The sequence below is a fragment of the Heptranchias perlo genome, unplaced genomic scaffold (genome assembly GCF_035084215.1).
Source record: "Heptranchias perlo isolate sHepPer1 unplaced genomic scaffold, sHepPer1.hap1 HAP1_SCAFFOLD_163, whole genome shotgun sequence".
NCBI lineage: Eukaryota > Metazoa > Chordata > Chondrichthyes > Hexanchiformes > Hexanchidae > Heptranchias > Heptranchias perlo.
This window is the reverse complement of record NW_027138892.1, coordinates 546,014-571,356: the sequence shown is the minus strand read 5'-3', so window position 1 is coordinate 571,356 and position 25,343 is coordinate 546,014. Positions and strand designations below refer to the sequence as shown.

General features: G+C 53.2%; 1 protein-coding gene and 3 non-coding genes across 5 annotated transcripts in view; 1 reads left to right on the top strand and 3 right to left on the bottom strand.

The window, feature by feature from the left end:
* The window catches only part of LOC137309379 (ferritin heavy chain, oocyte isoform-like), a 176,879-nt gene that overhangs the window by 57,059 nt on the left and 94,477 nt on the right, over positions 1–25,343 (bottom strand). The window lies entirely within an intron of this gene.
* On the bottom strand, positions 11,500–11,571 carry trnae-uuc (transfer RNA glutamic acid (anticodon UUC)). The gene has a single exon. It is a non-coding gene; the product is annotated as a tRNA-Glu (tRNA).
* On the bottom strand, positions 14,570–14,642 carry trnaf-aaa (transfer RNA phenylalanine (anticodon AAA)). Its single transcript has one exon. It is a non-coding gene; the product is annotated as a tRNA-Phe (tRNA).
* trnal-aag (transfer RNA leucine (anticodon AAG)) lies at positions 20,937–21,018 on the top strand. Its single transcript has one exon. It is a non-coding gene; the product is annotated as a tRNA-Leu (tRNA).

The window sequence follows — 25,343 nt, the reverse complement described above, 5'->3', positions numbered from 1 at the left end:
CGCCTTTTCTTCTTGCCGGAGGGTCACGGAGGGAGGGGGAGCCCCATGTCTGCTGGGGCCCCCACCTCCGCTCCCTCCTGACTACCCGCCAGCCCGGGCTCTGTCGCGACCGCGAGATGTTGATCAGCCGCGGTCACGACCACGGCCTTGGGCTGGCTAGACCCGTTAACGTCCCGGGGACCAGCCTCCTGGTGCCTCGTCTTCTTCAGCGCTTTTCGCGGCCGAGGGTGCCCTCCTTCCCCCCCCCCGGCGGAGGCCTCGTCGGCAACCTCCGCCCGCGCAGTTGACTCTCCCGACGCGGGGGCGGGGTTAGGGGGAGGAGCGGTGGCGGCGCCAGCCTTGGCCGCCGTAGCTTGTTTGGCGGCCTGGGAGGCGGGGCAGTTCTTCTTTAGGTGCCCCACCTCCTTACAGGCATGGCACCGCCCACCCTCCGCCATCCAGAAGACACGGTAGGCTGTCCCGTCATGGAGGGCGTTAAAGCCCCCCTCCGTCACCTCCTCCCGTGCCAGTGTAATAAAGGCTTGGCGACGGAAGGAGTAAACATGCCGGAGGCTGTTATCCTTGAGGCCGAGCGTCAGCGGCGTTATCCCCGACCTCACCTCCCCCAGTTGACGCAGGTGGGGGAGGAGGAGCTCATCCGGAAGGAAGGGCGGGACGTTGGAGATGACAACCCGCTGCGCGGTGGCCTCCAGCGGGTCCACCGGCAGGAAAGTCCCGCCCACCGTGAGCCCCTTGCTCAGGGCCAGGGACACCGCCCGCTCGGACCTCAAAAAGACAACAGCCTTCCCGTAGACCTTGGAGGCCGCAACGATGGCCGAGGGGCCGACAACCTCGGCCATGGCCTTTACGCAGGCCTCAATGGTCATGTTGGGGTGGGCGTAGGCCTTGACCCCATTCTTCCTCGTCAAGAGGCGAAACGGCGCCGGCCCAGCAGGAGCGGCAGAAACAGCAGGAGCGGCCGCCGCGGCAACTCCCGCATACGTCCTGCTGGGTCCCGGCACCGGCGAAGATGGTGACGCCATAGTCTCAGGCCGATGGATGGAGACGGCCTTAATGGACGTCGGGATAACCGCCTCTCCCACGTCTGCCAATATTAATTTGGGAGAGGGGCTCCTTTGTCCGATGTTTATGTCTTAAAAAGGTATAGCTCGCAAGAGCAGGAGAGCAAGTGAGGGAGGGATGGCGCCCAAAGAAAGGAGGGAGTCCGCAGGGGTGGGCTGCCGCTGAAGTGGGTCGAAGAGGGGCGGGGCTGCACCTTCTTCCTTCTGGTGGGCAGTGGGGAGGAGATGTCTTCCCCTAGACAGCCGAAGCTGCCTCGGCTCAGTCCTCCAAGGATGGAAACAAAAGAAAAGTAACTTCACCCAGGCAGCTCCAGCTGTCCCGGGCCGGACACTTGGGGGGAAACCCTCTGTCCTTTTATGGTCTTCTTCCTCCCCCTACCTCCAGCCGTCCACACCTCACGGCGCCGACCTCCTCTTCCTCCCACTGGTTGGTGCTCTTTCTCCTTCTCCCTCCCTCCTTGTTGATGGTGGTTTCTCCTTCTTTCTCCTTCTCCTTCTCCTTCTCCCCAAGGGACCCAGGCAAGGGCCTGCTCTCTCTGCTCTCTCTGCTCTCCACTCCACTCAGTGGCAGTCCAGCCACAAACACCTCCAAGGCCTTGCTGGTCTGTATTGCAAAGCTCTGATTGGCTCTGGATATCAAACTCTCCCCCAGAGCCCTGTCCTTTGTTAATTGGTGCCTGGATTTTTTTTTTCTTTTTCTTTTTTTTTTTGTCACAAACACCTCCAAGGCCTTGCTGGTCTGTATTGCAAAGCTCTGATTGGCTCTGGATATCAATCTCTCCCCCAGAGCCCTGTCCTTTGTTAATTGGTGCCTGGATTTTTTTTTTTTTTTTTTTTTTTTTTTCTTTGTTCTTTTTCTAATTAGGCCCCCCTTTTATAAGAAGGGGGGGTGTGGGGTGTGCTTAACAACTAAAAACCAAACAAACCAAAACCAAGAGTTCAAATCAAAATTTTATTATCCTCGTTCAGGATGCACTCCAGCCCCTGCGGTGCCCACCGGTCGCGGAAAGCCTCAAGCGTACCGGCAGACACCGCGTGCTCCATCTCCAGGGCCACCCGGGCGCGGAGCAACCCGCGAAAGAGAGGCAGACAGGCCGAGCGCCCACCCCCGCGGACCGCGAGCATCCTGGACCTGTGGATAGCCACCTTGGACAGGCCCAGGAGCAGGCCCACGAGGACGTCCACCGACCTGCCCGCCCCCCTCCTCACCGGGCGGCCAAAGATCAGGAGCGTGGGACTGAAGTGCAGCCAGAACTTGAGGAGCAGCCCCTCCAAATAATGGAACAGGGGCTGCAGTCTCGCACACCCAGTGTACAAATGAAAAACGGACTCCTCCAGGCCGCAGAAAATGCAAGCGGCCTGGGTGTCCGTAAAATGGCGTAAACGCCTGTTGCACGGGACTGCTCCGTGCAACACCCTCCACCCCAGATCCCCAAAGTAACACGGGAGGACCCCTGTATAGAGAGCCTCCCACTGGGGACCCCCGTCTCCGCCGGACGGCAGGATGGTACGCCAGGGCGTGTCCGGGCGAGAGACGAGGGCGAGGAAGTGGATGGTGTGCAGGAGCAGCCCGTACAGGAAATCCCTCCGCGCGGTGTGAAACGGCACGGAGGGAATTTCCGAGAGACGGCTCAAGTTGTGAGGCGCGGCCCTCCGAGGGAGGTTCCGGGGTTTGGCGCCGAGGAGGAATTCCGTCCGAACGGGGGTCAGGTCGGACGGGATGGCTCCGCACGCCTGAGCCGCCTCCACACCCCGAGTGGAGTCAGGGCCGAGCGCCGATTTCAACGCCTGGATGGCGGCGGCCGCGTCCCCGGCACGCCACGAGGACATGCGAGCGGCGAGCGCCCACGGCTCGAGCCAACCCGACCCTCCGCCATCCAGGACGTCCCTGACTCTGGTTACCCGACCGGCCACAGCCCTCCGCTCCGTCAGCCACGAGCGGCTGAAGCCGACATCACGGAGGAACGGATTCCCGAGCAGCGGCTCCTGCAGGACGGCCGCTACCCCCGACGGGCGAGAGCTCCGGCTGGAGGCGACCATGGTCCAGACCCTGAGCAGATCCTGGTAAAAGACAGGCAGCTCCCGCAAAGACGTGCGGCCGCCCAGCAGCGAGACGAACAGGAGCTGCGTGTCGTAGTTCAGGCCGTGCAGCTGGCGGAAAAAATACGTCGCCAGCGCACGCCATCTAAGAGGACGCTCCGCGTACAGGTATCGCTGCAGCATCCGAAGGCGGAAAGTTGCCACCTGGGTGCGGACGCACACCAGCCCCTGACCGCCCTCCCTAAGCGGGAGACTCAGGACCGCGGCAGCGACCCAGTGCATCCCTTTGGCCCAGAAGAAGTCGACGAACTTCCTCTGAATCTTGGCGACAAAATCAGGGGGGGGGGTCAAAGGAACCAACCGGTACCACAACATGGCGGCCACCAGCTGGTTTATGACCAGCACTCGACCCCTGTAGGATAACACTCGGAGCAGTCCTGTCCAGCGCGCCAGGCGAGCGGTGACTTTGGCCTCCAGCTCTTCCCAGTTCGCCGGCCAGGCTTCCTCGGCAGGGCCGAGGTAGACTCCCAGGTACCGGAGGTGCGTGGTACTCCAGGCGAAAGCCCTGAGCTCCTCCGGCATGGAGTCCACCCGCCACTGACCCACCAGGAGTCCGGAACATTTCTCCCAGTTGATTCTTGCGGAGGACGCGGCAGAGTAGACCTCTTGGCACTCGCGCATTCTCCGCAAGTCAAGGGGATCGGTGACCATGAGGAGCACGTCGTCGGCGTAAGCCGAAAGGACGACCTCCACGCCCGGCTCGAGCAGAGCCAGTCCCGACAGCCTCTTTCGCAAGAGGTGCAGGAAAGGCTCTACGCAGATGGTATATAATTGGCCGGACATGGGGCACCCCTGACGCACTCCTCTCCCGAAGCGAAGGGGCGCCGTCAAGGATCCGTTAACCTTAATCAGACACTCCGCGGCGGCGTACAGAAGTCGGATCCGGGCGACGAAATGCGACCCGAATCCGAAAGCGCGCAGAGTCCCGAATAGATACTCGTGATCCACCCTGTCGAACGCCTTCTCCTGATCCAAGGAAAGGAAGGCGACCGACAGACCAGCCCTCTGGGAGTGGTGGATCAGGTCCCGGACCAGGTGGATGTTATCGTGGATCGTCCGGCCCGGGACCGTGTAGGACTGGTCGGGGTGGATCATGTGGTCCAGCACGGTGCCGAGGCGAGCAGACATCGCCCTGGCGAAGACCTTATAATCCGTGCTGAGGAGGGAGACCGGGCGCCAGTTTACAAGGTTGCGGAGATCCCCCTTCTTAGGCAGCAGGACCACGACCGCCCTGCGCCACGAAAGGGGCATCTCCCCGGTCGCCAGACATTCCCCCAGGACCCGCGCGTAGTCGCCCCCCAGGACGTCCCAGAAGGCCCTGAGGAACTCCACGGTCAGCCCGTCCAGCCCCGGGGATTTGCCCCTAGAGAGCTGGTGGAGGGCGCCGGTCAGCTCCGCCAAACTGAGCGGAGCGTCCAGACGCTCGGCGTCCTCCGGGCCGACCTTCGGCAAGTCCTCCCACAAAACTCTGCGCGCCTCCTCGCTGGACGGATCCGGAGAGAACAGAGCCTCGTAGTAAGATCGAGCACGGGCCCTGACTCCCTCCGGGTCCGAGACGAGGGACCCGTCGTCGGCCAGCAGCGTAAGGAGCTGCTTACGAGCCCCCCGCCGCTTTTCCAGCGAGTAGAAGAAGGGAGAGCCGCGGTCCAGGTCCCGCAGGAGCTGGAGCCGCGACCTCACGTACGCTCCTCGGGACCCGACCAGTTGCAGGTCCCTCAGAGCGTCCTTCCTCTCCTCGTACACCTGCCGCAGGGCCGGATCCTCGGCGGCCTGACCGAGACGGGACTCCAGGCCAAGCACCTCCTGCTCCAACCGCTTGACCTCGGACTCCCGCCTCTTAGTCGACCCCCTCGCGTACTCTTGACAGAAGAGGCGGACGTGAGCCTTGCCCACGTCCCACCATAGCCTCAAGGAGGAGAAGCCTCCCCGCTTCCCTCTCCAGTCGCTCCAGAACAGACGGAACGAGTCCCGGAACCGCGCGTCCTCCAGCAGCCGGTTGTTAAAGTGCCAGTACGCGGACCCCGACCGGGCGCGGAGCAGAGCGAGCTCCATCCACACCAGGTGGTGGTCCGAGCACGACACCGGCCGGATGGAGGCCGACGGGACGCAGGAGGCGTACGCCCGCGAAACGTACAGGCGGTCGATTCTGGAGCTCCCCCCTCCGGCCCTCACAAAGGTGAACTGGCCGGAGTCGGGATGGAGATTCCGCCAGACGTCCACCAAGTCGAAGGACCCGACCAGGTCCCTCAACTTCTCCGTCGCCGTTCGGGCACGCGCGGGACCGGAGCGGTCCCTCGCCTCGAGGGTACGGTTAAAATCCCCCCCGAGGATAATGCACTCGCCGGCGTCGACGGAGTTTAGGTAAGTAGACACTTCTTCAAAGATGCTCACTTGCTCGCCCTCGGACCAGGGGGCGTACACGTTCACCAGGTGAAGCGGCACGTCCCCGTGGCGAAGGGCTACGTGGAGCAAGCGGCCCGGCACCGGCTCCTTGACCCCCAAGATCTCCGGCTGAAAAGTCGGGGCCAACAAGATGGCCACCCCGCTCGAAACGCTGGCGAGGTGACTCAAGTAGACCCCCCCTCCCCATTCCAGGATCCACGTGGCCTCGTCTCCCGGAACGGTGTGGGTTTCCTGCAGAAAGCACACCGCATACTTCCCGTCCCGCAGGACCGAGAACTTGTCAAATCTACGGCGGGCGTCTCTGCCGCCGTTGATGTTGAGGCTGGCTATGGTTATCTCCATGGCAAGAGCACAGCGCAACCTACTTAAACCTAACGCGCGGAGGGAGCGGGGCCGCTAGTCGACCGCCACTCCCTCAAGAGCCCGGTGAGGAGGGATCTGAGCCGGCGCAGCCCGACCCTGCCGCCGCCCTCCTCCGCGGCCACGGACGCGACGGCGGCCAGGACCGAGTGGATTAACTGCGCCGGCTCCGACCAACGGTCGAGGGCCAGCCGGATGCCATCGCGACGATGGCTCCAAACGGACACAAAATCCCGGAGCTCCTCAACGGGGATGAGGGGAGACTCGGTGCAGGGCACGAGGGCGTCCACCACCTCACTGGTGGCGAACTCCAAATCCTCCCCAGTGCCCACCACCGAGTCCCCGTCCTCCTCCGGATCATCGTCGCTCGCGGCCGACCCACTCCCCGCACAGGGTGCGGAGAACGAGACGGCCGCGCCGGCCGGCCCCGCCTCTGTCACGATCCCACCCCCCGGATCGTCGGCAGAGGAGTCCCCCCCGGGCTCTACCGGGGGCTCCGGGTCAGAGGGCGGCGCCGGGCGGGGACCCTCCCCAGCCTCCGGGCGGTGAAAAACAGGCACCCGGATATAGGGGCAAACCGGGGAGAACGTATACTCCAGTTCTCCCACCTCCCCCGGCTCCGTGCCCAGATACTGGGAGGAGGGGGTCCCCCCACCCACGTCGCCACCGACCGACCCGGCCCGTGAGATGTTTTTATTAAACCCCGCCACCAGGTCGAGCAGGTCCTGGGAGAGGTCGAGCCGAGGGCAGACGAATCCGGCCTCTTCGGCCTCGCCCGCCCCGGCAACCAGGACGCCCGACCCGGTGAACGGGGTACGTATGTCTATGGGCGGATCCGCGACCCCCCCTATCAGCAGGGTCTCTCCATCCCCCCCGGGCGGCACGGGCACGATCTCCTCCCCCCGAGAGGCAGAAGACCCCCGCCGCTGTTTAGATGTAGCGGGTGGGGCCGCAGGATCCGCGAGTGGCGCCAACTCCCCATCCACGGGGGGCCGTCCCTTAGCAGGTTTCCCCCCCGCTTCCAGGGAGTGGCGCCTTTTCTTCTTGCCGGAGGGTCGCGGAGGGAGGGGGAGCCCCATGTCTGCTGGGGCCCCCACCTCCGCTCCCTCCTGACTACCCGCCAGCCCGGGCTCTGTCGCGACCGCGAGATGTTGATCGGCCGCGGTCACGACCACGGCCTTGGGCTGGCTAGAACCGTTAACGTCCCGGGGACCAGCCTCCTGGTGCTTCGTCGTCTTCAGCGCTTTTCGCGGCCGATGGTGCCCTCCTTCCCCCCCGGCGGAGGCCTCGTCGGCAACCTCCGCCCGCGCAGTTGACTCTCCCGACGCGGGGGCGGGGTTAGGGGGAGGAGCGGTGGCGGCGCCAGCCTTGGCCGCCGTAGCTTGTTTGGCGGCCTGGGAGGCGGGGCAGTTCTTCTTTAGGTGCCCCACCTCCTTACAGGCATGGCACCGCCCACCCTCCGCCGTCCAGAAGACACGGTAGGCTGTCCCCTCATGGAAGGCGTTAAAGCCCCCCTCCGTCACCTCCTCCCGTGCCAGTGTAATAAAGGCTTGGCGACGGAAGGAGTAAACATGCCGGAGGCTGTTATCCTTGAGGCCGAGCGTCAGCGGCGTTATCCCCGACCTCACCTCCCCCAGTTGACGCAGGTGGGGGAGGAGGAGCTCATCCGGAAGGCAGGGCGGGACGTTGGAGATGACAACCCGCTGCGCGGTGGCCTCCAGCGGGTCCACCGGCAGGAAAGTCCCGCCCACCGTGAGCCCCTTGCTCAGGGCCAGGGACACCGCCCGCTCAGACCTCAAAAAGACAACAGCCTTCCCGTAGACCTTGGAGGCCGCAACGATGGCCGAGGGGCCGACAACCTCGGCCATGGCCTTAACGCAGGCCTCAATGGTCATGTTGGGGTGGGCATAGCTCTTCACCCCATGCTTCCTCGTGATGAGGCGGAAAGGTGCCGGCCCAGCAGGAGCGGCAGGAGCAGCCGCCGAGGCAACCCCCGCATACGTCCTGCTGGGTCCGGGCACCGGCGAGGATGGTGACGCCATGTTGTTAGGCCAACTGATGGAAATGGCCTGGAGTTAAACATTGACAGAAAACCGCCTCTCCCCCGTATCCCAGTACTCGGTTGGGAGAGGGGCTTCTTTGTCCGATGTTTTTTTTTGTTTTTTGTTGAAGATCGTGCTAGAGAGCGAGAGAGGGAGGGATGGCAGAAATAAAAGGGAAAGGAGGGAGTCCGCAGGGCTGGGCCGCTGAGGAAGTCGGTTGAAGAGGGGCGGGGTTGCACCTTCTTTCTTCCGGTGGGCAGGGGGGAGGAGATGTCTTCCCCTAGACAGCTGGAGCTGCCGAGGCTCAGTCCTCCAAGGATGGAAACAAAAGAAAAGTAACTTCACCCAGGCAGCTCCAGCTGTCCCGGGCCAGACACTTGGGGGGAAACCCCCTGTCCTTTTAAGGTCTTCTTCCTCCCCCTACCTCCAGCCGTCCACACCTCACGGCGCCGACCTCCTCTTCCTCCCTCTGTTTTGATGGCCGAAACCGGCAGCAGCACACCCCTCACGGCTGATGTTGATGGTGATGGTGTTCTCCTTCTCCCTCCTTCCCTGTCGATGGTTCCTCTCGTCTCGTCTCGTCTCCTCTCCTCTGACTGGCTGTGCTCTGCTCTGCTCTGCGCAGCAAGTTGTCAGTGTCACAGTGATTAACCCCTCACCACACAATCCCCCATGATACCAAACAACTCAACTATCACTTTACCCACCAACCAGCACCTTTTATACAGAACATGCAGTCACCTGACTCCAATTGTCCCAGATGAGGCTAAACGAGAAAACTAGACGAAACTGGAGTGCATCCTGGACCGAAATAATAAAATTATTATTTGACACTTATTTTGGGTTTTTTGGTTTACTGCACATGAACACACCCTAAACCCCCACCCTGCTCATAAAAGAGGGGCCTAAAAACACACAAGGAAAAAGGGGGAAAAAAAAGCCTCATTCTGACTGAACTTCCAGTCGACAAAAAAAACCACCCAAACCCCCCCTTCTTATGAAAGAGGGCCGAAAACACAAGGGAAAAAATTATTATGACACATATTCTGGGTTTATTGTTTACTGCACATGAACACACTCGAAGAATAAAAAGACAACACAAGGCCTCCGCCGGGGGGGAAGGAGGGCACCCTCGCGGAAAAAAGGCGGGGAGGAAAATCAAACATCTGGAGGCTGGTCCCCGAGATGCTGAACAATCGAGTGAGCCCGAGGCTGCGATCGTGACCGCGGCCGATCTACATCTCGTGGTCGCGATGGAGGCCGGGCAGATCGTTGGTCAGGAGGGAGCGGAGGAGGGGGCCACAGCAGACCCTCCCTCCGCGGCGCCACTCCCTGGAAGCGGAGGGGAACCCTGCAAAGGGACGGCCCCCCGTGGAAGGGGAGTTGGTGCCTGACGCGGATCCTGGGGCCCCACCCTCCATTTCACACCATCGGCGGGAGTCGTCCACCACTCGGGGGGAGGAGACCGAGCCCGTGCCTCCTGGGGGGAATGGGGAGACCCTGCCTATGAGGGGGGTCGCGGATCCGGGCACGGAGGAGAGTATACAGTTCACCGGGTCGGGCGTCCTGGGTGCCGGGGTGGGCGAGGCCGATGAGGCTGAATTCGCCCGCTCGCGGCTCGACATCTCCCAGGACCTGCTCGACCTGGTGGACGGTTTTAATAAAAACGTCTCACCTGCCGGGTCGGTTGGTGGCGGTGTGGGCGGGGGGAGCCCCTTCTCCCGGTCTCTGGGCACGGTGCCGGGTGAGTTGGGGAGCTGGAGTTCACTTACTCCCCGGTTTCCCCGACCGGTGGGCACTGCAGGGGCTGGAGTGCATTCTGGACAAAAATAATAAAATCTTAATTTGACACTGGTTTTTGGTTTTCTTTGGGTGTTTTTGCACATAAACAAACCTTAACCCCCCCCCCCCCCCACTTCTGAAAAAGGGGGGCCTAAAAACACACAAAAAAGAAGAAAAAAAGAAAAAGAAGAAAAAGAGTCGCTGTTTTGAACCGATTGGATGTCTTTCAGGGCCCCATTTGCTTTCTTAACAGCCTTCTCAACTTGTCCTGCCACCTTCAAAGATTTGTGTAACGACACCCCCAGGTCTCTCTATTCATCCACTCCATTTAAAATTGTTCCATTTAGTTTATATTTAATCTCCTCAATCTTCCGACCAAAATGTATCACTTCACAATTCTCTGCAGTAAATTTCTTCTGCCATGTTTCTGCCCATTTCACCAGTCTGTCTCTGTCCTCCTGAAGTCTGTTACTGTCCTCCACATTGTTTATTACATTTCTGAGTTTCGTGTCATCTGCAAACTTTGAAATTATACCCTGTACTCCCAATTCCCGGTCATTAATATATATCAAAAAGAGCAGTGCTCCCAATACCGAGCCCTGGGGGACACCACTGTATACTTGCCTCCAGTCTGAATAACAACCGTTCACCACTACTCTCTGTTTTCTGCTCCTGAGCCAATTTTATATCCACGCTGCCATTGTCCGTTTAATCCCATGGGCTTCAATTTTTAAAACAAGTCTATTATGTGATACTTTATCCTCCCTTAATCTCTCACTGCATAGAAACTCCCCGACCCATATTCATGGCCACCCCCTCGACCTTGCCATCGCACGTGGCCTCTCTACTCCCGATCGTGTCAATCATGGATCAGGCCATCTCTGATCACTTCCTTGTATCCCTCTCCACCCACATGGAATCATAGAATCATAGAAAGGTTACAGCACGGAAGGAGGCCATTCGGCCCATCGAGTACATGCCAGCTCGATGCAAGATCAATCCATGTTGTCCCACTCCCCCAATGCACATCACAGAATGAACTCAGGAATCCCACGCCACTTTCTATGAGCGGTAACAGGCTGCGGTTATGGTGCAGACCGGGACCCAGGGCTGAGGCTGTGGTCATCAGTTACTCTGGGAGTGGCACAGTCTGTTTCATGACTAGCCGGGGGTGAGAGTAACCCCAGGGAGTCAGGCTGGTGTTGAGAAGGGTGTGGGTTCCAGCTCCCGTTCCAGGACTGGGACACATGATCCAGACTGACTGTGTCGTGCTGAGAGGGAGCTGCATCGTGAGAGGTGCTGTCCTTTGAATGAAGTGTTTAATGGGGGTCCCCTCTTTCTGCTCCGAAGTGTAAAAGATCCCGTGACAATTTGTGAAGAGCCCGTGTCTCGTTCCTTGTCTCATTGAGACTCTCAGATCATTGGTCTGTTCTCTCCACAGATTCGGCCTGACTCGCTGAGTGTTTCCAGAATGTTCTGTGTGTGTTTCACTGAGACTCGGGTTTTACAGTAAATGATAAAAGGATTGTAGTCAAACACTTGGCCATGAGCTGCTGAGTGACCTGTCCGGACATTGTTGCTTGCTTCCCTTCAGCTTGCAGGGTTGGGGTTTCGGTGCACTGTCCCTTTAAGAGCTGTGGACTGCCTCATTTCTCAGTGTGATTGTGGGACTGACACAGAAGCGAGGGAGGAAGCAGCAGCCACAGCCAGGACTGCAGGCAAATTGTGAGGCTGGGACTAAAAGGCTGTTATTCCCACACCGGGAGTCGAACCCGGGCCGCCTGGGTGAAAACCTGGAATCCTCACCGCTAGACCACATGGGAACTGAAGGAAGGAGCAGCAGGAAGGGCAATGAGACTACACTCAGAAGGTTGCAGGGCGATTTCATGGACGTGTTCACAATTATGAAAGATTTCGATAGAGTAAATTAGGAGAAACTGTTTCCAGTGATGGGAGGGTTAATAATCAGAGGACACAGATTTAAGATAAATGGGCAAAAAAGCCACGGGCGAGGGAATGAGGAGAGATTTCTTTACACAGCGAGTTGTTATGATCGGGAATGCACTGCCTGAAAGGAAGGTGGAAGCAGGTTCAATCGTAACTTTCAAAAGGGTATTGAATAAATACTTGACGTGAAAAAATTCACAGGGCTGTGGGGAAAGAGCCGGGGAGTGGGACTAACCCACTTCCTTCTGTGTTCATCCCTGGAAAAAACTCTCCCCCAAGTCACTTACAACGGCACTTTCAAATTCCCAACTGTCCAGTCTTTGGCCCTCCATTCACCACGACATTTCTGCAGCTACTGATTTGCTCAATCACACCCTCACCTCCACCTTTGACGCTCTTGTACCCATTAAAACCATCACTCCCCCTCACCCTGGTCGTTCCCCCTGGGTCTGCCCTCATTTCCTCTCCCCGAAGTCCAAGGGACACAGCTTTGAACATTTATGGTGGACAACTGGTTTGGCCATTCATCGCCAGATCTGCCTGGACCACATAAAGCACTATTGGGTCCTGTCTCCTCTGACAAAACTGCTCACTATTCTATGATCATCCTGGAATGTAAAGATAACCCCCGGCTTCTCTTCTCCACTACAAACCGTCTTCTTAAACACCACTCCCCTCACTCCTCCACCCTCACCTCCAATAAAAAGTGCGAGGAGCTCATGGACTTCTTTGTCACTAAGATTGAGACCATCCATTCAGCTGCCTCTGCCGCTCTCCTCCTTTCCCAAGCCCACCAAATTTCTCTCCTATCTCCCCTCATGCCCTCGCTGAGCTCTCTTGACAATGAGACCAACATCCTGCTCCCTCGGCCCTATTCCCACCAAACTGCTGACCACACAACCTCCCTTCCTGGCCCCCTGTTAGCTGACATTGTTAACGGTCCCCTCTCCTCAGGTACTGTCCCCCTCCCCATCAAATCTGCTCTCATCGCCCTCCTTCATAAAAGACCCACCCTTGACCCCTGTATCCTTGCAAACGACCACCCCATCTCCAACCTCCCTTTCCTCTCCAAAGTGTTGCCACCTCCCAAATCCATGTCCATCTTTCCCACAACACCATGTTTGAATCCCTCCAATCAGGTTTCCACTCCTGCCACAGTACTGAAACGGCCCTTGTCAAAGTCACAAATGACATCCTCTGTGACTGTGTGGACGGAGATTTGATCTTGATCGAACCCTTGATGCACCTGTCCCCCGGAGTGTTTGATGGCACAGTGTAGAGGGAGCTTTACTCTGCCATGTACTGTACAGTATCAGTCTGTAATGGAGCAGAGCCTTGCTCTTTAATAGAAATTATTCTTTCGATGAGCCACTGAGCCCCTAAAGCAGCCTCCGAGACCCAAAGTCTGATTTCCATCCCACAGTTGCAGCAGTTTGCGAGGGCTGGGCCACGTTAACAGCAGCTCTCTGTTCCTGGTCTGGAGCTGAGGTGTTGTGTATTGTCCCTGACACAGGGACCAGACGGTGAGCTGCTGGCTCCTATTGTTCTGGGATCATTCCCTGCTGCTCTGTTCTCACCTCTTCACTGGGTCTCAGATTATTACCAGCCATCTTCCTGATCAATAAACAATCAGCAGTCTGACCGGGGAGATTTGAAATGTGTGAAACATTTCATGTGTCTCATCCCTGTCCCTGGACATAAATAAATCGGCCGTCATGAAATGTTCACAGTCCGTTTATTGAGCCTTCTCCTTCTTAGAAGAATCTTTTAAACTCCTTGCAAAAGTGACCTTTGATCTGAATGTCTTGTTTTGCGGTATGTTCTAGATTGTTCCAGGTCAGCATTGTAATAATTCGGGGTAGTTGAAAAGTGGGATCATTATATTAAATCGAGATATTTATCACAGCCCCGCCCCCCAAATATTCAAACCACCGTTCAGGAGGAGAACCCCTCTGCTCGCTGACCTACATTGGCTCCCAGTCCACCAACATCTCAAATTTTAAATTATCATCTTCGTGTTCAAATCCCTCCATGACCTCGCCCCTCCCTTTCTCTGTAACCTCCTCCACCCCGACAACCCTCCGAGATCTCTGAGCTCCTCCAATTCAGGCCTCTTGCGCATCCACGATTTTCATCGCTCCACCATTGGCGGCCGTGCCTTCAACCGACTGGGCCCAAAGCTCTGGATTTCCCTCCCGAAACCTCCCGCCTCTCTACCTCTCTCTCCTCCCTTAAGACACTTAAAACCTACCTCACCTGTCCCAATATCTCCTTATGTGGCTCCGTGTCACATTTTGTTTGATAATCGCTCCTGTGAAGCGCCTTGGTACGTTTTACTCCGTTAAAGGCGCGATATAAATGCAAGTTGTTGTTGTTGGGGTGGAGAAAGGGTTTTCTTTCTTTTTATCACTCTTTTCTATCTCTCTATTTCTTTCCTTTCTCGGACTCTGTTTTCCGGGTCTGTTTACTGACACACATTACAATCTGTGTCACTCGGTGTCTAACAATGTGAGGCAATGTGTTTTATTCCCGCTGTGTTATCTCTCTGGCGGTTTGCTGATAAATGTTTAACTCGCGGCCTGTTCCCGTTAATGGTCACAAGCAGTAACAGACAGACAGAGCGTGTCTGACCGCCCTGAGATGTGGAAAAGGCATCAGTTCAGGACAAATGCATCAAATCAAATGTTCATCGAGCACCGAGAGAGACAAAAACCAGAGAGAAAGGCAGAAGGAAATAGAGAAATAAAAGCTAAATACAGACATCCTTGAAGTCTCTCTATTCCATCCCCAACCGTTCAGTGTCGGGTAAAAATGTCAGTGTAAATAAATGTTCGAGAATCGACCCAAAGAAGAAGAAACAAAATAACCCAAAACTGCCGAAACCCGGGATCGAACCAGGGATCTTTCGATCTTTAATCTAACGCTCTCCCAACTGAGCTATTTCGGCCCCACTGCAAACTGATCTTTTGGGTCATCCTCTTGTAATAAAATATAACCCCGGGTGGAATTGCCCCTCCCGCTCATTCCTCACTTCGGGAGAATGAGACCGACCATCAAGGAGAGATTTTCTGATCCTGTCGTTGAATCTCATTTATATTAAACATTCCTTGAACTCTCTGCCGGGGGGATTCAGGGCTGGGGTTCGCCATGAACCAGCTTCCCCTCAATTCCCAGCTTTATCAGTGAATCGACCAACAAACGCTCGACAGAGCTCAGGTTATATTAATAATAAAAACAGAAAATGCGGGAAACACTCAGCAGGTCAGGCAGCATCTGCGGAGAGAGAAACATCCTTTCAGATCGATGACCTTTCATCAGAACTCTCTCCACAGATGCTGCCTGACCTGCTGAGTGTTTCCCGCATTTTCTGTTTTTATTATTAATATAACCTTTGAATGTGGCAGCACGATTTGTTCAAGCCGTGAAAACAGCATCCAGTTCATTGGCTTAATAATAGTGAAATAGTGTACAAAAGCAAGGAAGTTATATTGAACGTTTATAAATCATTGTTCAGGCCTCATCTGAAGTATTGTGTCCAATTCTGGGCACTATAATTTATTAAGGAGGTCAAGGTCTTGGAGAGGATGGAGAGGAGATTTCCCAGAATTATACCAGGGATGGGGTTTAGTTGTGTGGAGAGACTCGAGAACCTGGGATTGTTCTGCTTCGAGCAATGAAGGTTAAGGGTAGAAGTAATCCACGTGTTCAAAATTAAGGGGGGTTTTGATCGAGTAAATAAGGAGAAACTTCACCCACTGGCGGGAGGGTCGGCAACCAACGGACGCAGATTTAAGATAATTGGCAAAAGAACCAGAAGGGAAATAAGGAGATATTTTTTTACACAGCGAATTGTTATGATCTGGAACGCACTGCCTTAAAGGATGGTGGAGCTCGATTCAATCGTAACTTTAAAAGGAGAATTGGATAAATACTTGAGTATCTCTCCACAGATACTACCTGACCTGCTGAGTGTTGCCAGCAGTTTCTGGGTTTATTTTTGAGCTTTCACTATAGCAGTTTTCCTGACAACCTGCAACTTGCCTCAAGGGCGCAGCCTCAAGCACAACTTTCTTGTGCTCTTCTCACACACAAGATCGCACTTTACTTTCCTGCACACGCGCTTTAAAATCTGCCGTTTCCGCACACAGCGTCCTGCACCACGAGAATTTGAAAGACCTTCCGCTCATGGCCTGTAATCGCCCCTTTTTCCCCACAGGCGCTCTTTACATTTATCCTATACTCGATTCAATCGCACGCTTCAATAGAACTATTAAGATCAAGGCGGAACACTTCCGATCTTACTGCACCGCCCCAACTTGCCAAATGTGCACCTTTCAACCGCCATTCACAGCTCTGTTGCGCTGCCTGTCGCTCACGCAACTCAACTGCTGAGAGAAAAGAGCCAACAAGCATCAAAACAAAAATCAGTTCTTCACTTACCATCCCCTGGATCACAAGATTCCCCAAGTAAATTGCGTGAACATTCGGGCGGCTGTCTTTCCAGAGACCAGCCCTGCTTTCGTCGCGTTTGTCTGTCGAGCGGTCACGCAGATCGAAATGTATCGACTGGTTTCAAGGCACAAATGAACATTGGTGTGAATGGGACATGTGCCCAATCGAAACAGCGGTTGGAGCAGAACAAACTTAAAGGCGTGAGATCGTGAAAGTGAATGTTAGAGTCGGCAATGGAGCAGGAAAGTGTCCATGAAATGGGAGGAGGAAAGTAAAGGCGGCCTATTGACTGTGGAAGGAAGAAAAAGCTGGGAGAAGAGGCGGGTTTGAACTTTGGAACATCAAGTACAGGCATGTGAGAGTGCTGGGATTTGATGGAATAAATAGGTTTTCGCCACCAACAAAAAATGTTTTTCTTATGTGTTCAATTTTGATATATTGTTGTATTATATTTGCTCGCGCGGGAGAGAATAAAAGAAGCAGCGCACACTATGCCGTGACTCGGATTCGAACCGAGGTTGCTGCGGCCACAACGCAGAGTACTAACCACGATACGATCACGGCACCACATGTCAGTGAGAGAGTTTCTACCCGAACTATTTAAATAGCACCATTAACGTAGCAAAACGTCCCAAGGCGCCACACAGGAGCTTTTTCACAAAATTTGACCCCGAGCCACAGAAGGAGATATTCGAAGCAAAATACTGCGGATGCTGGAAATTTGAAATAAAAACAGAAAATGCTGTAAATAATCAGCAAGTCAGGCAGCGTCTGTGGAGAGAGAAACAGAGTTAACGTTTCAAGTCGATCATCCTTTGTCAGAACTGGAAAAGGTTGAAGATTAAACAGTTTTTAAGCAAGCACAGAGTCAGGAAAAGGGATGGGGGAGGAAGGGGAGGGGAGGAAAGAACAAAAGGGAAGGTCTCTGATGGGGTGGAGGGCAGGAGTGATTAAATAACAAAAGGGATGATGGTGCAAGGCAAGGAGGGTGGTAATGGGACAAGTAAAGAAACAAAAGATGGGTCTGGAGGAGCTGTAAATGGCAACATTTGAATCACAATCAGCACTTGCTGTCCGAAAAAATGTGATCAGTGTTTATGCTCTGAAGTTATTGAAATCAATGTTGAGTTCAGAAGGTTGTAAAGAGCCTGATCGAAAGATGAGGGGCTGTTTCTCAAGCTTATGTTGAGCTTCATTGGAACAGTGTAAGAGGCCGAGGACAGAGAGTTCAGAGTGGGAGTGGGACGGGGAATTAAAATGGCAAGCGACCGGAAGCTCAGGGTCACGCTTGTGGACTGAGCGGAGGTGTTCAGCAAAGCTATTACAAATAAATCGCTGTTTCACCTGGAAGGAATGTTTGGGACCCTGGAAGGTGGGAAGGGAGGAGGTGAAAGGGCAGGTGTTGTATCTCCTGCACTCGCATGGGAAGGTGCCGAGGGGAGGAGAGCGAGTGTTGGGGGTGATGGAAGAGTGGACCAGGGTTTCCTGGAGGGAGCGGTCCCTTCGGAAGGCTGAAAGGGGAGGGGAGAGGAAGATGTTTGTGGTGATGGTGGAAGTGGCGGAGGATGATACGTTGAATGTGGAGGCTGGTGGGGTGGAAGGTAAGGACAAGGGGACCTACCGTGGTTCTGGGAGGGAGTGGAATGAATAAGGACAGAAGTGCAGGAAATAGGACGGACACAGTCGAGGCCAAGTCAACTGCAGTGGAGGGGAATCCTCTGTTGAGGAAAAAGGAAGACATATCAGAAGTAGTGTTGTGGAAAGTGGCATCGTCAGAACAGACGCGACGGAGAAAGAAAAACTGTGAGAATGGGATAGAAACAGCGGTCGTAGCAGAACAAATAAGATCGTGAAAGTGAATGTTAGAGTCGGCAATGCCGTATGAAAGTGTCCCTGAAATGGAAGGAGGAAAGGAAAGCCGGCCTATTGATTATGGAAGGAAGAAAAAGCCTGGAGAACAGACCGTTTTGAACTGTGGAACATCAAGTCCAGGCATGTGAGAGTGCTGGGATTTGAAGGAATGGATAGGTTTTCACCAGCAACAAAAAAAATTTCTTTCATGTGCTGAAGATTTATTTCTTGCTGCATTCTATTCACAAATGTGGCAGAGGACAAAAGAGGTAAACAAAACTGTACTGTAACTCGGATTCCTGCGACCACAACGCAGAGTATGGACCAGGATACGATCACGGCGACGCACATCAGCTGTGGCAGTCGTGCCCGAACAACAGCAATGTCGCGCACGGTGCTGGTTGGAAAAGAAGGATGTTTGGTGATGTGGTTAAAGTATTAAGCACTTTAAATTCTGGCAGCGGTGGGATCGGAACCCATATCCCTTCAGAGACTGGAGTTTTAATCCAGCGCCTTGGACCGCTCGGCCACGCTACCAGTTGATTATATTTCCTCATAATTTGCTATCTAATGATTGAAATGCGGCTTTCTTGCTTTTTGACCTTTGAATCGAGGATTTTCCATTGAACGAATAAAATAAATGGACTTTCTGAGCAATGTTCATGCGACGAGGTGACCGAGTGGTTGAGGTGATGGATTCCTAATCCACTGTGCTCTGCACGCATGGTTTTTATCCCATCCGCGCCATTATTACATTTACCGTTTGATGTGTTGGTTCCTTCCTTGTATTCATCCAGAAGTCCTGGGCCTCGGTCCAACCCGAAGCCATGGTGGATGAATTTTGCATTGCTCGCTGAACTCTGCTCAAATCTGCAAAGTCCTGAGGTGTTGCGAGTGTGAGATGTGAATAACGTGAAGTATCAATCAAAGTGCACAATGACGCCCCGGGAAAGCGAGTATCTCTCCACAGATACTGCGATTTATTTATTTATCCAACTGTCATTGGCGAAATGACCGAATGTGTTTATTTATATATCTGTATGGGTAAGGAAAACCCCATTTTGATCATTTCCAGGAAACAGTCAAGTACATAAATTAGTTTGTCAAACTCATAACGACCGCTGGGATTTGCTGATTGAAAATTTCAATGGAAATTGAGACCGTCACTCAGTATTGGAAAAAATATACCCGCTGGCGTTTCGGGGTTGTTATCGGTTTATTTATATCACTGAGGAACCCATTTTAAACGAGGTGAAGGTGCAAATCTAACGATGGATTTAAAATTTATCATCTTAACCACTGCTCAGTTAAAATCGCAATGAGTGATCGCTCGGTAACACAGCGTGCATCCAGCCCACAACCCGTCTCCGTTCAATCATATTCTGATTGTGACAATCACCTGTTTATTTTTTTTTCTGTTCTATTTTTCTCTGTAGTTTTGTAAGAAGAAGACAGCCGAAGACATAAAATTAAAAGTTGGCGTCTTAAAAATGCTTCCCCCCTGTCGGGAAATTAAACCCCGGACGAAGGCGGGGCAACTCACCACGATAAGAGAGAAAGAAAGAACAGAAGAAAGACAGAGTCAGTTGTTCGTTGTCTAATCAAGAGATGGAAATGTGAAAGGTTCTTACAACAGTGGCCCGTGGACAATTAAACAAACTGTCATCAAATAAATAGTTAAAAGAAATGCACTGACACATGAAGCATGTCGAACACCATCTGGGATGAGTGTACATTCAATGCAGCAGTTCCTCGTTAGTATAGTGGTGAGTATCCCCCACCTATCACGCGGGAGACCGGGGTTCAATTCCCCGATGAGGAGTTTATAACTTTATCCCATTTGTTTATCTGCAGAAAATACAGTGTGGAACTGACTCAGAGTTGACTCCCACTTGCCTCACTTTAATTTTGCTGATGTTCCAGCGGTTTTAAAATCTGCTCTCTGCGTCACTCTTCACCTCGATGTTAAACTGGATTCTGTGATCGTGGGGATCTCGTGAGGAGGCCGAGATGGATCATCCACCCGGCACTTCTGGCTGAAGATGGTTGTCTCTCTCCGTTCCTCTCTCTGTCGGTCCGCCTCTCTCTGTTTCGGGCTGGTGACTGAGACCCGGTCTGTTCACACCGAGATTCTCCGTTTTATTTCTTGCCCATTACTGTGGTTCTCACATCGAGCTGAAAAGTGAGGCAGAGAGCAGATTTGAAAATCGCTGTGAAATCAAATTTTGGAAGTGGGCAAGGCCGAGTCAGTTTTTCATTGTATTTTCCACATCCAATATTACAGATAAATGAAAGTGAAGCTTTTCAAGGCAGCAATAACATCCTCATCAGAGAATGGAACACCAGTCTCCCAGGGGATAGGCGGGGATACTCAGCACGACAGTAAGAAGGAATTGGTCAAAATGGGGTTTTCATTACTTGTAAAGATATACAAAAAATACATTTGTTTCTTTTGCAAATGACAGTTGCATAAATAAATAAATCTCAGTATCTGTGGAGAGATACTCGCTCTACCGGGGCGTCATTGTGCACTTTGATTGATACTTCACGTTATTCACATCTGACACTCGCAACACCTCTGGGCGGCAATCAGGACTTTGTTGATTTGAGCAGAGTTCAGCGAGCAATGCAAAATTCATCCACCGTGGCTTCGGATTGGACCGAGGCCCAAGACTTCTGATTGAATATAAGGAAGAAACCAACACATCAAACGGTAAATGCAATAATGGCGCGGATGGGATACAAAACCATGCGTGCAGAGCACAATGGATAAACAGACCATCACCTCAACCAATCGGCCACCTCGTCGAATGAACATTGCTCAGAAAGTCCATTTATTTTATTCGTTCAATGGAAAATCCTGGATTCAAAGGTCAAAAAGCAAGAAAACCACATTTCAATCACCAGATAGCAGATGCTGAACACATTAGTATTAGGTGGTAGTGTGGCCGAGCGGTCTAAGGCGCTGGATTAAGGCTCCAGTCTCTTCGGGGGCGTGGGTTCGAATCCCACCACTGCCAGAATTTAAAATGCCTATTTTTTAACCAGATGACCAAACATCCTTCTTTTCCGAGCAGCACCGTGCGCGACATTGCTGTTGTTCGGGCACGACTGCCCCACCTGATGTTCGTTGCCGTGATCCTATCGTGGTTCATCCTCTGCGTTATGATCGCAGTAACTTCGGCTCGAATACGAGTTTCAATACTGTTTCATTTACCTCTTTCATCCTTTGCCACATTTGCTAATAGAATGCAGCAATAAATCAATCTTTAGCACATGAAAGAAATATTTTTTGTTGCTGGCGGAAACCTATTTATTCCATCAAATCCCAGCACTCTCACATGCCTGTACTTGATGTTCCACAGTTCAAACCCACCTGTTCTCCCAGATTTTTCTTCCTTCCACAATCAATAGGCCTCCTTTACTTTCCTCCTTCCATTTCATGGGCACATCCTGAGGCATTGCCGACTCTAACATTCACTTTTACAATTTAACGCCTTTAAGTTTGCTCTGCTACGACCGCTGTTTCTATTGGGCACATGTCCCATTCGCACCAATGTTCATTTGTGCCTTGAAACCATTTCGATCTGCGTGACCGCTCGACAGACAAAGAAATGGGCGCCTTCTCCTCCGCGCCCATTTCTTTGGCCGGCCTCTGGAAAGACAGCGGCCTGAATGTTCACGAAATTTACTTGGGGAATCTTGTGATCCAGGGGATGGTAACTGAAGAACTGGTTTTTGTTTTGATGCTTGTTGGCTCTTTTCTCTCAGCAGTTGAGTTGCGTGAGCGACGGGCAGCGCGACTGAGCTGCGAATGGCGGTTGACAGGTTAACATTTGGCAAGTTGAGGCGGTGCAGTAATATCCGATGAGAGATACTCGCTTTACCGGGGCGTCATTGTGCACTTTGATTGATACTTCACGTTATTCACATCTTACACTCGCAACACCTCCGGGCACCAATCAGGACTTTGCTGATTTGAGCAGAGTTCAGTGAGCAATGCAAAATTCATCCACGTGGCTTCGAATTGGACTGAAACCCAGGACTTCTGGATGAATATAATGAAGGAACCAACACATCAAACGGTAAATGCAATAATGGCGCGGATGGGATAAAAACCATGCGTGGAGAGAGAGGTCGAGAGTGAGCATGTGGCGGTGCGTGGCGTTGAGCGTGGATCTCAGGAAGCGGCGGGAGCAGTGGTTGGAGGAACGCTGAATATCATGGAGATATCTGGAATCATGGGCAGATCCGAAACATGAAGGGTGGAATTTAAGTTGGAATCCACGTGGAATAAGTCGGAGCCGGACACAGTTGCTGAGGAAGGAGATGTGTCTGTGAAAGTGAGTTTTAGTAGAAACCTGATCAAACACTCTCTCTTCAGCAGCACCGACTCTCTCTACTTCAGAGCTGTCCTGGTCCGCAGTTCCATTTCATCCTTCGCCTCATCCGGCGCTTTTATGAAAAAAACTTTTTTCTTCCTCTTAGGTGTCAAGGACCGCAAGTTTCAACAACTCTTAGATACCAACACACCTCCCGATCCTTCTTCCCCTTCACTTTCCTCTGACCCCATCCCTCCCTCCAATCTCTTTGTCGTGTTTTCACCATTCACTCTGACCTTCCCCTCTCTGACACCGAACGTCAGTCCTCAGTAAAAGCCTCAGCGTCATCCCCTTATGCCCCCACCTCAATGAGTTTCGAGATGAACACGATGCTGAGCTCTTCTTCCATCACCTTCTCCTCCGCGCCCATTTCTTTGTCCAGGAGTCTTCCCCCCGCACAGCGGACCCTTTCTCCCATCTTCAGAATTTTCGTTCTCACCTGAACCCCTCCCTCTATCCTCTTACCCTCTCTTGATCTTGTCATTGGGAACTGCCAGCGTGACATCGACCGTCTCAATTTCTTTACTTCCCTCACTCACTCTAACCTACCTCCCTCTGAACTCGCAGCACTCCGTTCTCTCGAGTCCGACCCTGACATTGTCATTAAACCTGCTGACAAGGGCGGCTCTGTTGTTGTTGTGAGGTGAGTAGACCTCTACCTTGCGGAGGCTGAACGCTAACTCTCCGATACCTCCTCCTACCTTCCCCTGGACCATGACCCCACCACCGAACATCAAGCCATGGTTTCCCAGACCGTCACTGACCTCATCTCCTCTGGAGATCTTCCCCCCACGGCCTCCAGCCTCACAGTCCCCCAACTCCGCACAGCCCACTTCTACCTCCTTCCCAAGATCTACAAACAGGACTGCCCTGGTAGATCCATCGTCTCAGCCTGTTCTCGTCCCACGGAACCAATTTCTTCCTATCTCGACTCTATTTTCTCTCCCCTCCTCCAGTCTATTCCGACCTACATCCGCGACTCTTCCGACACCCTCCGCCACTTAAACAGTTTCCAGTTCCCCAGCCCTAACTGTCTCCTTTTTACCGTGGACGTCCAGTCCGTCTACACCTCCATCTCCCACCAGGGCGTCCTGCGGGCCCTCTGCCTCTTCCTCCAAATAAAAGGTGTTGCCATGGGAACCCTTATGGGTCCTAGCTATGCCTCCCTTTTTTGTTGGATAATTGGAACATTCTTTGTTCCAGTCCTACTCAGCTCCCCTCCCTCACCTCTTTTTCTGCTGCATTGATGACTGTATCGATGCCGTTTCCTGCTCTTGCTCCAATCATGTTTGCTTCCAATTTCCACCCTTCCCTCGCCTTCCCACGGTCCATCTCCGAATCTTCCCTTCCCTTCCTCGACTTCTCTATCACCATTTCTGGGGATAGGCTGTCAACCAATATCTATTATAAACCCACCGACCCTCACAGCTACCTTGATTACACTTCCTCCCACTCCGCTTCCTGTAAGGACTCTATTCCCTTCTCCCAGTTTCTCTGTCTCCATCACATCTGTTCTGACGATGCCACCTTCCACACCAGTGCTTCCGATCAGTCTTCCTTTCTCCTCAACCGATAATTCCCCTCCACTGTAGTTAACAGGGCCCTTTACCGTGTCCATCACATTTCCGCCACTTCTGCCCTCACCCCTCCCTCCCAGAACCACGACAGGGTTCCTCTTGTCCTTCCTTTCCACCCAACCAGCCTCCACATACAACGTACCATCCTCCCCCATTTCAACCACCTCCAGCGGAATGCCACCACCAAACACAACACCCCCTCCACTCCCCTTTCAACATTCTGAAGCGACTGCTCCCTCCTCAACACCCTGGCCCACTCTTCCATCACCCCCAACACCCGCTCTCCTCCCACCGCACTTTCCCATGCAACTCCTGCCTTTTCACCTGCTCCGTTCCCACCTCCCAGGGCCCCAAACATTCCTTCCAGGTGCAACAGTGATTTACTTGTACTTCTTTCAACTTAATATACTGTATTCGCTGCTCGCAATGCGGCCTCCTCTACATTGGGGCGACCAAACGCAGATTGGGTGATCGCTTTGCTGAACACTTCCGCTCAGTCCACAAGCTTGACCCTGACCTGCCGGTCATTTGCCATTTTAATTCCCCGTCCCACTCCCACTCTGACCTCTCTGTCCTCGGCCTCTTACACTGTCCCAATGAAGCTCAACGGAAGCTCGAGAAACAGCACCTCATCTTTCGATTAGTCTCTTTACAACCTTCTGACATCAACATTGATTTCAACAACTCGAGATCATAAACACTGCTCCCATTTTTTTCGGAGACCAAGTGCTGGTTATGGTTCTAATGTTGCCATTTGCAGCTCCTCTGGACCCATCTTTTGTTTCTTTACTTGTCCCATTACCACCCTCCTTGACTTGCACCAACATCCCTTTTGTTATTTAATCACTCCTGCCCTCCACCCTATCAGAGACCTTGCCTTTTGTTCTTTCCTCCCCTCCCCTTCCTCCCCCATCCCTTCTCCTGACTCTGGACTTGCTTAAAAACTGTTTAATCTTCAACTTTTTCCATTTCTGACGAAGGGTCATCGACCTGAAACGTTAACTCTGTTTCTCTCTCCACAGACGCTGCCTGACTTGCTGATTATTTCCAGCATTTTCTGTTGTTATTTCAGATTTCCAGCATCCGCAGCATTTTGCTTCTAATATCTCTTTCTGTGGCTTGGTGTCAAATTTTGTTTAAAAAGCTCCTTTGAAGCCCCTTGGGACGTTTTGCTACGTTAAATGTGTGATATAAATGGACGTTGTATTTGTAGTTGTTGTTGTTGAAACTGATTAAAGTTTCTCTGTCACCCAGTGTCCATGTCAGTGTTTCTGTCAGTCTGCAGCAGAAAGTTATCGGTTGATCAATGGCGATTACAACAATTATTCATCTTTCACAGAGTTTCATTAATTTCCTGTAATTAATGTAATCAGGTTCTTGTCGCTG